This window comes from Capricornis sumatraensis, chromosome X (assembly GCF_032405125.1).
Source record: "Capricornis sumatraensis isolate serow.1 chromosome X, serow.2, whole genome shotgun sequence".
NCBI classification, from domain to species: Eukaryota; Metazoa; Chordata; class Mammalia; order Artiodactyla; family Bovidae; genus Capricornis; species Capricornis sumatraensis.
Genome location: NC_091092.1, coordinates 55420700 through 55436483, shown reverse-complemented (window position 1 = coordinate 55436483; position 15784 = coordinate 55420700).

Sequence of the window (15784 nt, the reverse complement as noted above, 5' to 3'; positions counted from 1 at the left end):
CTGGTGTGGATTGCCATTTCCTTCTCCAGGGGATCTTTCCAACTAAGGGACTGAAGCTGTGTCTCTTGTGTCTCCTGCATTGGCAGGCAGATTCTTTACCACTGCCCAACCTGGGAAGCCCTAGATGCTGTATAATCAACCATAATGTTTCCAAGGAAAAGCATTAACCCCTTAACCACCCCTCCATATTTGTATATTACTTAAGAGTCTACAAGTGCTTTTTCACCTACCCTGCCTCCTAGGACCTTTGTAACAATCTCATCACACAGATGAAATGATTCAGGCTCATAGAGGTCCCATGTTCCTCCCTCTACATCAGGCTTTCCCTATAGGAAGTGGTCATGCACAAATGAATGCATATTTATTAATATATTCCTCTTGCCCTAGTGGGATTCATGGTAACATTCCTGGTGATGCTGAAGAATATTTCATCTTCTATATAAGATACAAAAGACAGGTTGGAAAACTGAGATATATATCATTGCCACATGAAAGCTACAGTAGGAAAATTTTCAGATCATTCATTTTACTTGGTCATTTTATTTCTGCCTTGTTTTGTGAAACTAAATATTCTCCTAGTAAATTCAGTACTTTGTGAAGACTATTTCAGATGGGGGAGGGAGAGACATTGCAGCACCTGGATTCACCTCCACCTCACCATCCCAAGGTCCATTTGAATGTTATATTCTGACTTGTACTATATATCTTTGCTTTCATCTTGCTGATATACTTTTTAAAAAGAAAGTCTGTCTTAATAAACAGAAGCTCTATTTTTCTGAATGAAATACCATAAAAACCACTTTTCCTGTGTGTGTGCCTATAGAAAAAGAAAAACCCATGGCAAGGTTAATATCTATTTTCTACTTTTCCTTATCATCCATCCCCAGAGGACTTAGCTGAGCACGTTGCAGACAGTAGACTCTCAAACATCTGCTAAGTGATCCAACAAACAAAAACAAGAGATTTTCAGCTTTAAATACTCTCACAAAAACAGTCAGGGCACCACGCCTACAGCATTCCTTGCCGTGGGCCAATTCATTTCACACAAGTTCCATCATGGACCAAGTACGACCGTTATTTGTTTCCCTGAATTCCAAGCTTCCAGTCTTAAATGTTGAGGCTGAAATCTGAGGGGTAGTCGTCAGCCCCTGCTGGCGACACAGGGAAATGCAGCTTCACTGTACTAGACATTGCAATCAGGCTAAAGGCAACCACATCAAGGATATCTCAACACAGATGGTTAATTCTCATGAAAAGAAGACATCACAGGGGAATAAATACAGTGGTGACACTTGTCGGGTCATCTACTTTGGAAAATGTCTTCAGCCCAATGAAACAGGATATTCTTGGGCATTTTCTTAGCGCAGTAATAACTTTAATAGTAATGATGCTAATATGTACTGAGGAGTTATTACCTGCCAAGCATAAGATTATAGAATAATTATAGCTACCATTTATTGAGCACCTACTCTTACGTTGAAACCAGCAGCACACCTGCCCACAGATGACCTGAAAAGGATAATAATTATAACAGCCGCTAATATTTCTTGAGTGTTCAGTATAACCCAAGTACTGTTCTAGACACTTGACAGGTATGAACTCAGAATCTAACACTCACGAAAGCCCTGTGAGGAAGGCCCTGCTATTGCCACCTGCCAAGCACACTTCTTGGTATTTTTACATATTCAACAGCCACAAGCACCCCATGAGCCAGGTACCAAAGTGACAAGGAAGCAGTGAGCTGTTCCCAGAGAACCACTTATGTCTCTTCGTTTCCAGCAACAGAGGTTAAAAAAAAAAAGCATTCCAATTTTGTTTTAATAATCTTTGAGACCACGTGGTAATGCTTAGGAAAACCTGGATGGGTTTCCAAGATGCTTCCTTCTTTGGTTTGGAAACCTGGTCCCTGCTGAGGGTACCCGGAACTTCAAAGCACCTTGCCACGTGGTGGGACCCCGCCTACTCGCAGCATCATTCATTTCCCCCTCTTGCCCCACTGGAGGATCTGGGCACATCAAAAAATGGTTGTTCAAAACTCATTTTGCATCAGAGACAAGAGAATAAACACGCACTCAATTTATCACTTTCTCAAGCTCAGTTGTGATATGTTAACAACCATCAGTTAAACAAACAAATGATTAGGTTTGGAAACAGAAATGTCAACACAGTGACTGTCTACTCACTTCCTCCTCAGCCAGTCGCCAGGGCTATGTTTATCTGTACCTTGTGTTTGTGTAGAAAGGCCCCATTAAATAGAAACAGAAAAGATGCCTGAGAAATTCTCTGATCCCCCACCAGAAGCTGAGGCCCAGAGCCAGTGGGTGGCAGCCTCTTGACGCCTAGTCGACACAGCCACGTGTCACCCGTGAAGGATGAGGAAGACTGAAGGAAAGCTTGGCCAAACTGGCAAGAAGGTTGTGGGGCTGGCTGAAGCCATCACTCTCCCAGCTTCCGGCTGGCACGGATTTTCTTACTTTTTTTTCTGATTTTTATTATTTTTTTTTATTTCTTTTTTTTTAACTTTACAATATTGTATTGGTTTTGCCATACATTGACATGAATCTGCCACGGGTGTACATGTGTTCCCCATCCTGATCCCCGCTCCCACTTCCCTCCCCATCCCATCCCTCTGGGTCATTCCAGTGCACCAGCCCCAAGCACCCTGTCTCATGCATCGAACCTGGACTGGACTGGCGATTCGTTTCACATATGATAATTTACATGTTTCAATGCCATTCTACCATATCATCCCACCCTCGCCCTCTCCCACAGAGTCCAAAAGACTGTTCTATACATCTGTGTCTCTTTTGCTGTCTCACATACAGGGTTATCGTCACCATCTTTCTAAATTCCATATATATGCGTTAGTATACTGTATTGGTGTTTTTCTTTCTGACTTACTTCACTACAGTCCATGGGGTTGCAAAGAGTCAGACCCAACTGAATGACTTTACTTCAATTCACTTCACTCTGTATAATAGGCTCAAGTTTCATTTACCTCATTAGAACTGATACAAATGTATTCTTTTTAATGGCTGAGTGATATTCCATTGTGTATATGTACCACAGCTTTCTTATCCATTCGTCTGTTGATGGCTATCTAGGTTGCCTCCATATCCTGGCTATTATAAATAGTGCTGTGATGAACATTGGGGTACATGTGTCTCTTTCCATTCTGATTTCCTCGGTGTGTATGCCCAGCAGTGGGATTGCTGGGTGGTATGGCAGTTCTATTTCCAGTTTTTTAAGGAATCTCCACACTGTTCTCCACAGTGGCTGTACTAGTTTGCATTCCCACCAACAGTGTGAGAGGGCTCCTTTTTCTCCACATCCTCTCCAGCATTTATTGTTTGTAGACTTTTGGATAGCAGCCATTCTGACTGGCATGAAATGGTACCTCATTGTGGTTTTGATTTCCATTTCTCTGATAATGAGTGATGTTGAGCATCTTTTCATGTGTTTGTTAGCCATCCGTATGTCTTCTTTGGAGAAATGTCTGTTTAGTTCTTTGGCCCACTTTTTGATTGGGTCATTTATTTTTCTGGAATTGAGCTGCAGGAGTTGCTTGTATATTTTTGAGATTAATTCTTTGTCAGTTGCTTCATTTGCTATTATTTTCTCCCATTCTGAAGGCTGTCTTTTCACCTTGCTTTTCACCTTGCTTATAGTTTCCTTTGTTGTGCAGAAGCTTTTAATTTTAATTAGGCGCCATTTGTTTATTTTTGCTTTTATTTCCAATATTCTGGGAGGTGGGTCAGAGAAGATCCTGCTGTGGTTTATGTCAGAGAGTGTTTTGCCTATGTTTTCCTCTAGGAATTTTATAGTTTCTGGTCTTATGTTTAGATCTTTAATCCAGTTTGAGTTTATTTTTGTGCATGGTGTTAGAAAGTGTTCTAGTTTCATTCTTTTACAAGTGGATGACCAGTTTTCCCAGCACCACTTGTTAAAGAGATTGTCTTTTCTCCATTGTATATTCTTGCCTCCTTTGTCAAAGATAAGGCATCCATAGGTGCATGGATTTATCTCTGGGCTTTCTATTTTGTTCCATTGATCTATATTTCTGTCTTTGTGCCAGTACCATACTGTTTTGATGACTGTGGCTTTGTAGTAGAGCCTGAAGTCAGGCAGGTTGATTCCTCCAGTTCCATTCTTCTTTCTCAAGATTCTTTTGGCTATTCGAGGGTTTTTTTTTTTTTTCGTATTTCCATACAAATTGTGAAATTATTTGTTCTAGTTCTGTGAAAAATACCGTTGGTAGCTTGATAGGGATTGCACTGAATCTATAGATTGCTTTGGGTAGTATACTCATTTTCACTATATTGATTCTTCCAATCCATGAACACGGTACGGATTTTCTGACACCCTTGGAGCAGATCAGCTTTTTTCAGTAGCTCACATGAAAACCTTGATATTGAGTGAGATTTCACTTTTGAAACCTCCAACAAAATTTGTATCAATATAATTTTAGGTTATGAGTTTCTACTTTATGAGCAGAGAAATAAAAGTGAAGAAACTACAGAAGGAAAGTCTAAAAGATTTTATCAGCATGTGGTATTTTCCAGTTCAGTCATTTGAATGGTGTCTGTATGGATGTGCACACAGGCTGGGTATCTTCCTTTTCTTTCCCAGCTCCACAAAAAAAAAAAAAAAAAAAAAACATTAAAAAAAAAAAATAGGGGCCACTTGCATTCATGGAAAAGTTAAAGCAAATTTCCTAGCCAGCTGTATAACCTTCTGAATGAAAAACAGCACCTAGGTGGCTTTTGAAATAGCCTGGACTAAGTGAGTTAAGAACCAATAGTTTCTTTTAGAAATATTCATTGTTTTAAACAATTATAACTACTAACGGAAAATAATAAACTGAAATGAATCCAAAATGTTACTGGGAAGGCTCTGTCCCCCCACCCCTCCACCAGTTCTAGAATGTTTTCTGGTCCAGATGATTTCTATAGCATCATGACCGGTGCCAATTTTCATCTCTACCTTTCAAGACCTTGTGAGCAGGAGTTTGTCTAGGGTCTCAGGCTGGACACCAAGAACACCATGAGGATTTCTGTTGTCAAAAGTAGGATGGGATGACTAGTTTTACAAAAGTGAAGAAGTGAAGTGAAGTCACTCAGTTATGTCCAACTCTTTGTGACCCCATGGACTATAGCCCACCAAGCTCCTCCATCCATGGAATTTTCCAGCCAAGAGTCCTGGAGTGGGTTGCCATTTCCTTCTCCAGGGGATCTTCCTGAGCCAGGTATCAAACCCAGGTCTCCCACATTGCAGGCAGACGATTTACCATCTGAACCACCAGGGAAGCCCTTTACAAAAGTGTTTATCTCAATTCCACTTTAAATGGGAAGCCCACTACACTCAGTTAAAAGCAGTATACAATTTACTAATGTGCTAAAGATTTCCCAAAGCTGATAGAATACATAAACTAAGGTATACCTGTGAGGGCAAATATCTAATAAATTAACAAGTCTCTCCAGTTCTTATTTGCCCTCTTGTTTTTCCTTTACTATAGGTGAACTTAAGAAGTAAAGTGAATTACCATGTTCTGTGCTCTCCACCTGGCACAATGGTTACCTGCTCATGCTACTTTGGGTATATCAAAGAAGCTATAATCTGCAATTACAGGACTATTTACCTATGGCTTGCAGCATCATCACTTTCATGGGCCACCCAGAGGCACATGGTCACTTTAGAGCTGGTAAAGAGAGGCAAGGGAAGGGGCAATGTGTATGTACATTGCCCCTCAATTGTTTTTCTGCAGTCCAGAGGCATGAAGTCAACAGGAGAAATGCAATCTAGAGGTCAGCTCATCTGAGCCAAAACTAGAGTTAAGGCAAGCAGTCAAGATGGCCTTGTGCATGTGTGCTTTGTCAAGATGGCCTTGTGCTCAGTCATGTGCGACTCTTTGCGTCTGCATGGACTGCAGCACACGAGGCTCCTCTGTCCGTGGAATTCTCCAGGCAAGAATACTGGAGTGGTTTACCATGCCCTTCTCCAGCGGATCTTCCTGACCCAGGGATCAAATCCATATCTCCTGTATTGCAGACAGATTCTTTACCCACTGAGCCACCTGGGAAGCCCCCATATAGGTTTATATCTTCCATTTAGTTGTCACATCTCTTTAGTTTCTTTCAGCCTGGGCAAGTTCTTCTGTTCCTTTCTGTTTTTCATGACCATGACATTTTTGAAGAATGTAGGTCACTTATTTTGTAGAATGCTCTTTAATTTGGGCTTACTGTCTGAGGTTTCTTCAGGATTAGATTCAGGTTACACATGTTTGGCAGAAGTGATGTGTCCTTCTCAATACCTCATGTCAGGAGGCATATGAAGTCAACTTGTCTTAATATGAGGATGGTACCTTTAATCACTTGAGGAAGGTGATTCTTTACCCTCAGATTATTATTTCTTCTCCCAGGATTCTTTACCCTCAGATTACTATTTCTTCCTCCTGACATTAATATGTTTTGTGGGGAACTACTTAGAAATTATGTAAATATCTCATTACTCCTCAAACTTTCATCCACTATCTTTAGATTCCATCAATGATTCTTGCCTGAATCAGTTTCTCACAGTAGTCTGGGTTAGTACATGTGGACTGAGCACATAAATAAGTATACTGTGGATAATGAGAGCTAAGTTTCTCACTTTTATAGAAGGGAGTTACAAGTAAGAAAAGGAGGAAGACTGCAATGTAGTGGTATGTGTTTGAAATAGGTGGTATCCCTATGTCATTATGGTATTTATATATATATATATATATTATATATTTATTATATATATAAACATAAATATTTGTATAAGTATGTGAATATGCATATCTAAATATCTCCTACCTGTGTCTGCAGAGTAGCTTAGAAATTATGACACTCTGGTAGTAAAATGCACACCTGGCCTCCACATTTTGTTCTCTAAAACCATTTTCCAACAAAAGGAATCAGGGGTCCTAAGAGAAATGGCTGATTTCAGAGCTGTAGCAGAGAAGCACATGATGAGCCTGGAGCTATTTTTTATGCCAGAAATTAAGTGTTCAAAGATCAAAAGGACACAGAAGCCAACTTGAAGGTGCTCCCATGCATGAAGTCTGAGATAATTTACACATCAAACTAAAAAAAATGAGGTTGTGGCATTGTACTATAGTTTTGTAAGATATTATTATCATGTGGAAAACTGGATAAGGGTACACAGGATCTCTCTATATTATTTCTTGCAACTGCAAATGAATCTACAATTATCTCAAATTTTAAAAACAAATAAATATAACTCATGATAGTACTATATATTAACTGACTGAATAAAATAATAATCCACTGATTAAGTACAGAAACAAATCCAAGGTGAGCTTAGAGTAGAAACCAAGCTTTTTGCCCATTTTTCCTCTTCCATTTCTGCCAATATTTTCTTGTGCTCTGAAGATCATTTCATTGAATCAAAACAATTCCTGCAACTGCTCTCAGAAACATCTGCAGATATCACCAGATCTAAGGGTTGGTCTCTCTAAGTTGTGACTGGTATGGCTTGGTGATTTCAGAGTCTTGGAAGTCCTGAGCTTGGCAATGAAGATCTGGTACTCTGCAGAGGTTCTAAACATCACAGCACTCAGGACTTCCAGATCCTCATGTCATTTTCGCCTGCTAACTCTGGGTCTTCCTACACACATATGGAAATATAGTCCTGTTGCTTCCTTAATTCATCTCCAAACTGGATGAATTATTCAGAATGTCCTTCCAGTCTTCGGCTGTGGATTTCACAATTCGTTTGTTTTTCTAACATCTAAAATCTTAATAATTATGGCTCAGATGTGATTCCTTTCAATGATACTAAAAAACACATGAGTGTTAACTTATAACTTCCATCTCTTTATAGTAGTCATATCTATAGGTAGATGGTGTTGAAATCTATAGCCAAAGATCCAATATCTATTTATGAAGTCTTCCATTCAGATTATTTAAATATAAACTATTTCTATATAATATAGATAAGGAAAATGCCCCAATCTGACTAATGTCACTGTTCTCTCTGAAAGTCGGCTCATTCACTGGACTGAGATTATCACCCACATACTTGAACAGTGGTAGTTTAGTGATAAGTGTCTCAATTTTATTTATTCTTTATAAGCTTTAACATTAGCCAGACCTTTTTGATTAAAGTCAATATTAGCTGTACAATATTGACATTGGCTGTAGTTTAGATTTTAAATGTTATGTCAAAGCTCTTTTAATGTCTTATGTTTGGTTATGGAAAGGAAGAAAAGGAAGCCAGTGACTGACTCTTAAATACACTCTCTCTCTCACACACACACACACATACACAGACAAATGAAATTGTTGTACTTACTTGCTTTTATACAGTTAGCATGGCCAATAGAGCAGGAAAATATTACTCAAACTATTTCTTCCTAATAGAATTCTGACGTCTCTGTTTTTCACTTTTAACAAGCTACAATTACACCTGCAGTTGAATCTTTCTGTATGGGTAATTTGCATTCCAAAAATACTAGAAAATTCAACTGACCTAATTTCTCAAAACTCGTTACTTTAGAACAACACTTAAAAGGGAGAGGTGCCCACAACAGTTGTCGACAAGTTGACTGAGTACTTCATAAGTCGTGGCTCCAAATGGTGATGTGGCAGCCACAGCTCCGAGTCAAGAAGACAGGCATGCTGCCTGCTGCTTGCAGAAGCCTGGGTATAAAATGCCTCTTAGTTTCCGTATGAAAACAGCCCTGAGAATGAGAAAGTGTTCTTTACACCTGGCTTCTTATGTAGTTGTAAGTTTGTCAGTGCGGATTTTGTCTCTACATTCCCTTTATGGCAGAAATATTCTGAAAAATTGGACACGACTAAATGTGCATGGAAATCAAGTATCCAGGGATCCTTTTTTCAGTCCCTCTGTATCTTTATTTATGAAAACGTTTTCAATTGAGGAGAGGGGTTGTGCTAGGAAAAGAACTCAATTCTACAGCCAAATTCATGAGTGAGACTGACACTTTAAAAATAATTTCCTTTGGGAATTCCATATGGTACATTTGGAAAGGCAAATTTTAATACTAAGTTCCTGGGGAAGTACTTATCTGAAAGGCAATGAAGAAATGAGAAGTAAACTAAACCATTAGCCTCCCAAAATAGACTATTTCTGGAAAGTATAAAGTCATACAAAGCCTTCTGGAACAATATTTATAAAATGGGCAAATTAAAAATGGAAAGGTAAAAATATATGACTCCTCCTCTCTCTGGGGGCATTTATGTACTTTTTAACCTCCCCTCTCCCAAATTGAAAGTCTAGGTTAAAGTCTGTAGGAGGGACACAGAAAATTCTCAAACCACCATCACCATGATGACCACCTCCCCATCCCCATAACCACACACAGAGACTTTAAGCTATGTTGCTGACTAGTACTGAGATGCTAATAGTAAATTTAAGTGGCAAGAAACAAGGCTCTTCTTCTGCAGTGTCCCATGCTTTGAATGCGAATCACATTGACAACTAAGAGCCACTTTCAAAATCAAAGGGTCCGGTACACAGAAGAGAATTCTCTCCCCTCTCCCACCCTCCTCCTCCCGGCCCAGATGATGACCCTCAGGAGTATGTCATTTCTTTCTCAATCTGGAGGAACTGGATCCAAAGATTTTCTGAAGCAGTGAGAGGGCTGAAATCTCTGCTATGAACTACACAAAAGATAAGCAAAGAAGTTATAATTCACTTTTAAACTTGAAAAAGTTTAAAGCCACCAAGGAACAGAGATTAATATTGGGGGATCATTTTAGGAACAGGCATTCCCAGGTTTTTGTTTTTGTTTTTGTTTTTTGTTTTTTTTTTTGCATGAAATCAAACCAAACAGGCTTCGACTTTGATCTGAATTTCAGGACCCTTCTTATAAATGGCTGCTAACATCTCTATATGTGCTGCAAGAAAGCTATTTTCGCTTGAGCTCCATAGTATATAATTGAAGTCAGAGTTTTAAATCACTGGGCCATCTGTCCTTAAGCTGTCACCAATCATACATGGAGGAGCATATGTATAATGAAAATAGACTGACAAACTTTTTGAGTTTACATGCTTCTGAGTTAATTAATCTTCTGTCCCACACATTTAAGAGATTCTTTAACAGTATGTTTGATGAATCGATTTAATTACATGAATGGGGTATGTGTGTACGTGTATGTTTTACAATGTCGCTATCACAAATCCAAAGGAAACCATGCAGTTGACTTAACATTTTCACTGAAAATGAAAATATATCATTTTAATCACATACAGAACCTAGATCTGTTGGCCTCGTTTTGCTCATTTGGTTATTAATGTTGAAAATACATATTAACATTAACAGAATGATATCTCACTTTCATCTTAATGGAGATTTATATGCATATACATCACCTTTGCATTCCACAAAGATGCTGCCGGGAGCGAGTGTTTTAGTGACTGGAGTCAAATTCCAATTTCAGAGGTGTTTTCTCCATGTTCTCACTGACACGAAATTTGGTCTCAGCAAAGTTCAGTGATTTCTCTGTGCCTAAGTTTCTCTCTCTCTCTTTTTTTTTAGTCCGTGTGTGTGTGTGTGTGTGTGTGTGTGTGTGTGTGTGTGTGTGTGTGTGATCACATAGCCCGGATCTTTACACTAAGGTATTGGAATGGTTCATGAATGAGTATGTGCCAAAAGGCTTAAGTTGCAATAAATGAACATACAAACATGATCATATCAACAAGATAGGAATATCATAATAAAATCGGGTTGCTGAGGTTTTTTTGCAAAAACTGGGACAAAGCTAGTGATGCCACTAGCCTGAATCACTGGAAATACACATGAATCATAAGAAACTGCAATTTTACAATGCAAAGGAACTGCACCAGCCATTGTGCATTAAAAGTCTTTTGAAAGACCTGATGTGCATTTAAAATTGAACGCCTACTCGTTGTAGCCCTAAAAGAAATAGTAAAACAGTGAGTACAAAACTGACAAAGTCCTGCAGCATGGTCCGCCAGCAGGAAGGAACTGAAGTTTTCCCTCAAAGCCTTTTTTTTCTGTCCTTTGTAGTCATGAGGTATGCCTGTTTCCATAAACAAGACAGCACATGCCCACCGCTTCAGACAAAATGCCCGAGAAAACACAGAGAATGTGAAACTGTGCTTATCAGCAGATGGGTTGGAGATGACCTGGTCATCATGCCCCACACAAATGGGTGCACAGCCTTGTCAAGTGCTCCTGTGACAGCCACAGTGTTAAAGATAGTATGCTGCACACCTGCAACTTTTGGGGAAGAAGTGAAGACTTGAGGTCCAGCGGGGTAACCCAATTTCCTCTTGTCATCAGGACAGGTGGCTAGCAAACAGCAACCACAGTTTGACTCTTTTGCATGAGATTTTTTTTCAGGGCACACTTAGGAAAAGAACAGCGGGGGAGGCTAAGCGTGTCCAAAGGCATGCTCAAGCCCCTTGGGGCCCAGGGAAGCCAGCTGTGGGGTCTGGACAGCCCTCAGCAACCCAGGCAAGGTGCCCTGGCAGAGATCACAAGGGAAACTCCCTGCCCCTGTTGACTGCCCTGATCTGGCAACGGCATGAACTCTGCAGAAAAAGGATGGAACAGAGGGTGGTCGTTGGGGGAGCAAGGCCTGGTCCACAGACACAGTGCCTTCCCAACCTATGCTCTCTCCCTCTTCTACACAGAATCTACACACTCAGAAGCAGAAAAATGAGATTTACAATGAGGTCCAGTCTGATTTGAAATATTCACGTGCAATTCCTCGTGGCCCCAACTGAGAACCTCAGTGCTCACATCGCATCACTGGCTCTCACATCAGGACAAGTTCAAGGAATGGCATTAGCAGGGTTGGAAATCCCTGAAGATCTCTCTCTCACTCTCTCTCTCTCTCACACACACACACACACACACACACGCAAATATATAACTTGGTTCTAGACCTTCTTAATGTTTATGATCTAGAGTGACTATGCCTTGTTAACAAAAATGATCTCATATGAAATATGTTTAAGTGTTAATTCCTGAAAGCAGACATACTCTTTTTTTTAATTTATTTAATTGGAGGCTAATTACTTTACAATATTGTGATTAAGCGAACCTTTTAGCTAGAGGAAGATAAAAGTGCCCCACCCCACCCCACAGGCTGCAGAACCTGAGTTACACCTGAATGTACCTGAAGCTGGAATGTTTGTTAGAGGCTGCGCTGGGTTTGCCTTTAGCCAGTCCTCTGTGTTGTAAGAGGGGTCAGGGAGGGTGACAGTGGCACCGTCCGAGGCTCCCTTGGGAGGTTACCTGGTCTGGTATTCTGCCTCTTCCCTCCCTTGCCTGTGCCCTGTAAGGCCAGCTTCTCTCAAACCACAGCCCGTGAGCAGGAAGCAGGTTTAGGGTCGTGTCTATTCAAAGTTCATTTCCAGTGCGTAGTAAGCCACACACAGAAGACCAACTGCAGCGGCCTGAGCCATGGGTGTCGCCTTTATGCTTCACTCAACTGTTTGACTTTCACACAAAGACTTCTTCTCAGGGGCACTGTTTGGGTCATTACAGAATGGGCTTGTCAGAGGGCTTTGTAATTGTAACCATAAACAAATTACTTTAGAAAAAGGACCAGAGCCACCAGCAGCCATCAAAGAGATTTGTCAAGACTATTTCTGATCATTTTATATCACATTCCTTATTAAATGGAAAAAAAGAGAAGTAACTGCAGGTGAAGTGATAACCATTTTTGCAAAAGCTTTAACGTCTACAGTGAAAGACACACTATAATGAGGCATGGAAGTTATTTCCACTTTAAGACCTTTAATTTCAGATGGCGAACTAGGACAAATGCCTTCCCTCTGTGAAGAGCTGAATGAAAGTTCTGGTAAAAGGGAGTCAATTCCCTGCTCCATTTTATTTAGAAAGTCGTTCTATTATATTCAAAACAGAGGCAGCTGAGCCAGTGTTAAGAAGAACCAAAAGAGGCCTGTTAGCTATAAGTCCAGTCAACCCGGCATAAAAACATGGGAGCCCAGTATCTGCCACCTGAAGGCCCCTGACACACTAAGGAATTCAGAAGTGAACTTGATCTGTTCAGGCATTTATGCATCATATTTTATCCCCTGGACAAATACACCTTTCTTGTGGGAAGTGGGAGGGAGGTTGGTGGGAGGAGTTCTAAAAAGCTCATTTTTTTAAATGCACAGATGCTTCTAGAACATCAAATGGCTCTTACAAACAACATTTTGATGAGTTAAGTGTAAATGAATCAAAAACATATGGATTACATTTCCCTCCGAACACAGAGGGGTCTCAAAATTAAAGAGGGGGACAAGGGCTTGAGGCAACATGCATTTGGGTTTCCCTGAATGCAAAAGTGTTTGAAAATAGTTCTAGGCAGGCAGCATGCCCAGAATGCATCCTGGACATTAATGGATTTTATAAGTTTGAAAAATGTTGGATAGTTAAGGTTCCCTCTTTGAAGCATCTCAGATGTAAGTTTGTTTTATATGATTTTTTCCCCTTCCATGCACAAGTGTTCAGGGCATGTGGCATTGATTATGATTATTTTATTCTTAAAAAAAGTGTTTAAAATAAAATAATGGCATAATTTGTTTAGACAAAACAGTCCTCAACCAGACAAAGGCTAACAGAGTAAGAAAGGTTGTTTGTATATACAGGGGAGGGTGGTGGGATAGGGTATCAGGGCCATATATCTTAAGAGTTCAAGTTTCACAAAAGCCTAGAATCCACAGCTAGCTTATGGAGGCATGCACGTCTGTGTGTGTACAGATATGCATATGTATACATGTGAGTGTAAGTACCTATATATATATATATATATATATATATATATATACACACACACACATATACACAGATAGGTAAACATTATTAACTTATTTCCTTAGATAGGTCTTGAATGGCCCATTCTACTGCCATATGCGGAATTTGTAGCCATGGACACAAGGAACAGTTCAAATCCCTCTTTGAATGTTTAAGTTCTCGTTTTATCATTTTTGCTTTCTTAAATTTGTAGTCCCTTCTGCTTTGTATTATTTTCACATCTATACAACTGGAGGACAGAAAGTCACTACTAGCCAATCTGAACTGGAAATGGCTATCAGGGATTTCACCAAAATGTCTTTAAAGTCTGCAATATTTATTCCATGATGTGACAAACCAAGATGAGAAAGATGTGTAGGTTTTATTTCACAGATACACAGGAAGTGAGTGGAGAAGAGGGAGATAAATATCCATTCTCCTTTGCGGAGGATGTTGACGCATCACTCCTGACCAGAGAATGGTCAACACCTTCTGTAACAAGTCTGTCAATAGCAAAATGGAGTCAGGTTCCAGCACGAAGCCAGGAATGCAAGAGTGAGGAGTCTGGGCGGAGCAGCCACTAGCTTCTCTGCCTCTATTTATATAAGGTGCCGTTAAAATGCCAATAGGAGGCAATAGGAATTAATAGGCTCCATGTGTTGAGCTCACAAATGAGCCAAGAAAAATTTTAAAAGCCTATATGTGTCAGCGATTCCCAATCCTTTTAATTAAAACTTTTTTTTTTTTAATTTGGACTGCTGATGCTATTTTCATGGTTTGTTGTATTTTATGTGGCAGTAATCTTCTTCATGTTTTCCTGCTCACATTTCCTCCCCCAAATCAGGCAAAACATTGTGAGCTCTCTATTTTTGAAATTTAAAGTGAATTTAAGGTGATCTGATGTAAGCATTATTTTCTGACAATTGCGAGCTTGAGATTCACAGCCAATGTGCCCTCTGCTGCAACTTTTCTCCTGAGGAATTTTAAAGCATCATAAAAACTCAGCAGTTGAAACAACCTCAAAGGTCATCTAGTTCAGCCTTTATCTAATGCTGGAATCCTCTCTACAGCATTCCTGATAAGGGTCATCTAGTCTCAGCTTAAATACCAGACATGTATACTTCTCTACCTAAAACTCCACAAGGTAACATCCACTCAAGTGGAAAGTGACCTGACACTACACGTTATCCTTTCCCCTCCCCATCAAAGTGCAGTCATCTGTGGGGTCATTGCTCTGGGCAGAGCAAAGAAGACTCTTATGCTCTTGAAATAAATGACCCACCGTCATTCTGTCTCTTGTGGGAGGGACAGACCATGCCAAGCACTGCAAATACAACAGACCACGACCCAATTGCATACAATAAACTTCTTAATGCACAGGCTGTCATCTGTCATCCAGGCTGATACTCAAGGTGGCCCTCTGGAAGAACACAGATGGCTCTGTTTGGTCTTATTAGCAAAATCCACACTCCAGTGCCAAGACTTGCCCAGAACAAAATGGCATCTAAAGTCTCTTTAAAACAGTATTCGCCCAAGTCAAGACGAGTCTTGAGTCTGGAATCTAAACTGAATATTTCTAAAAGGCATTTGGTAGCAAAAAAACATTCATCTTAGGATGCCCCATGAAGAGCTGTGAAAAAGATGAGTGAAAAAAATTCTTTTCCAATTTAGAGTCCTTTTAGCAAAAAGACTCAATATTGTACAGCTGAATTCAAAAGTTGACAATAACTCATCAATAGTGCAGTACAGGAAGTGGTTTGCTGAATACTGATGGAAAGGTTGCAGTAATCAACAATTCAGTGCAATGTCATAGGGGCTGGATTTTGACTTAAGCTCCCTCTCATGCAGCAGGTGGAAATAATGAGTACTAGACATTGAAGAAATTACTCAAGGCAGTGCTGGGTCAGCCTAGCTTCCTGGCAGCCAGAAATAAAGCCAGATGCCCTGTGCCATGCATTTCACCATATGATTGATGACTTGAGCCCTTTCAGAACAGTGTCT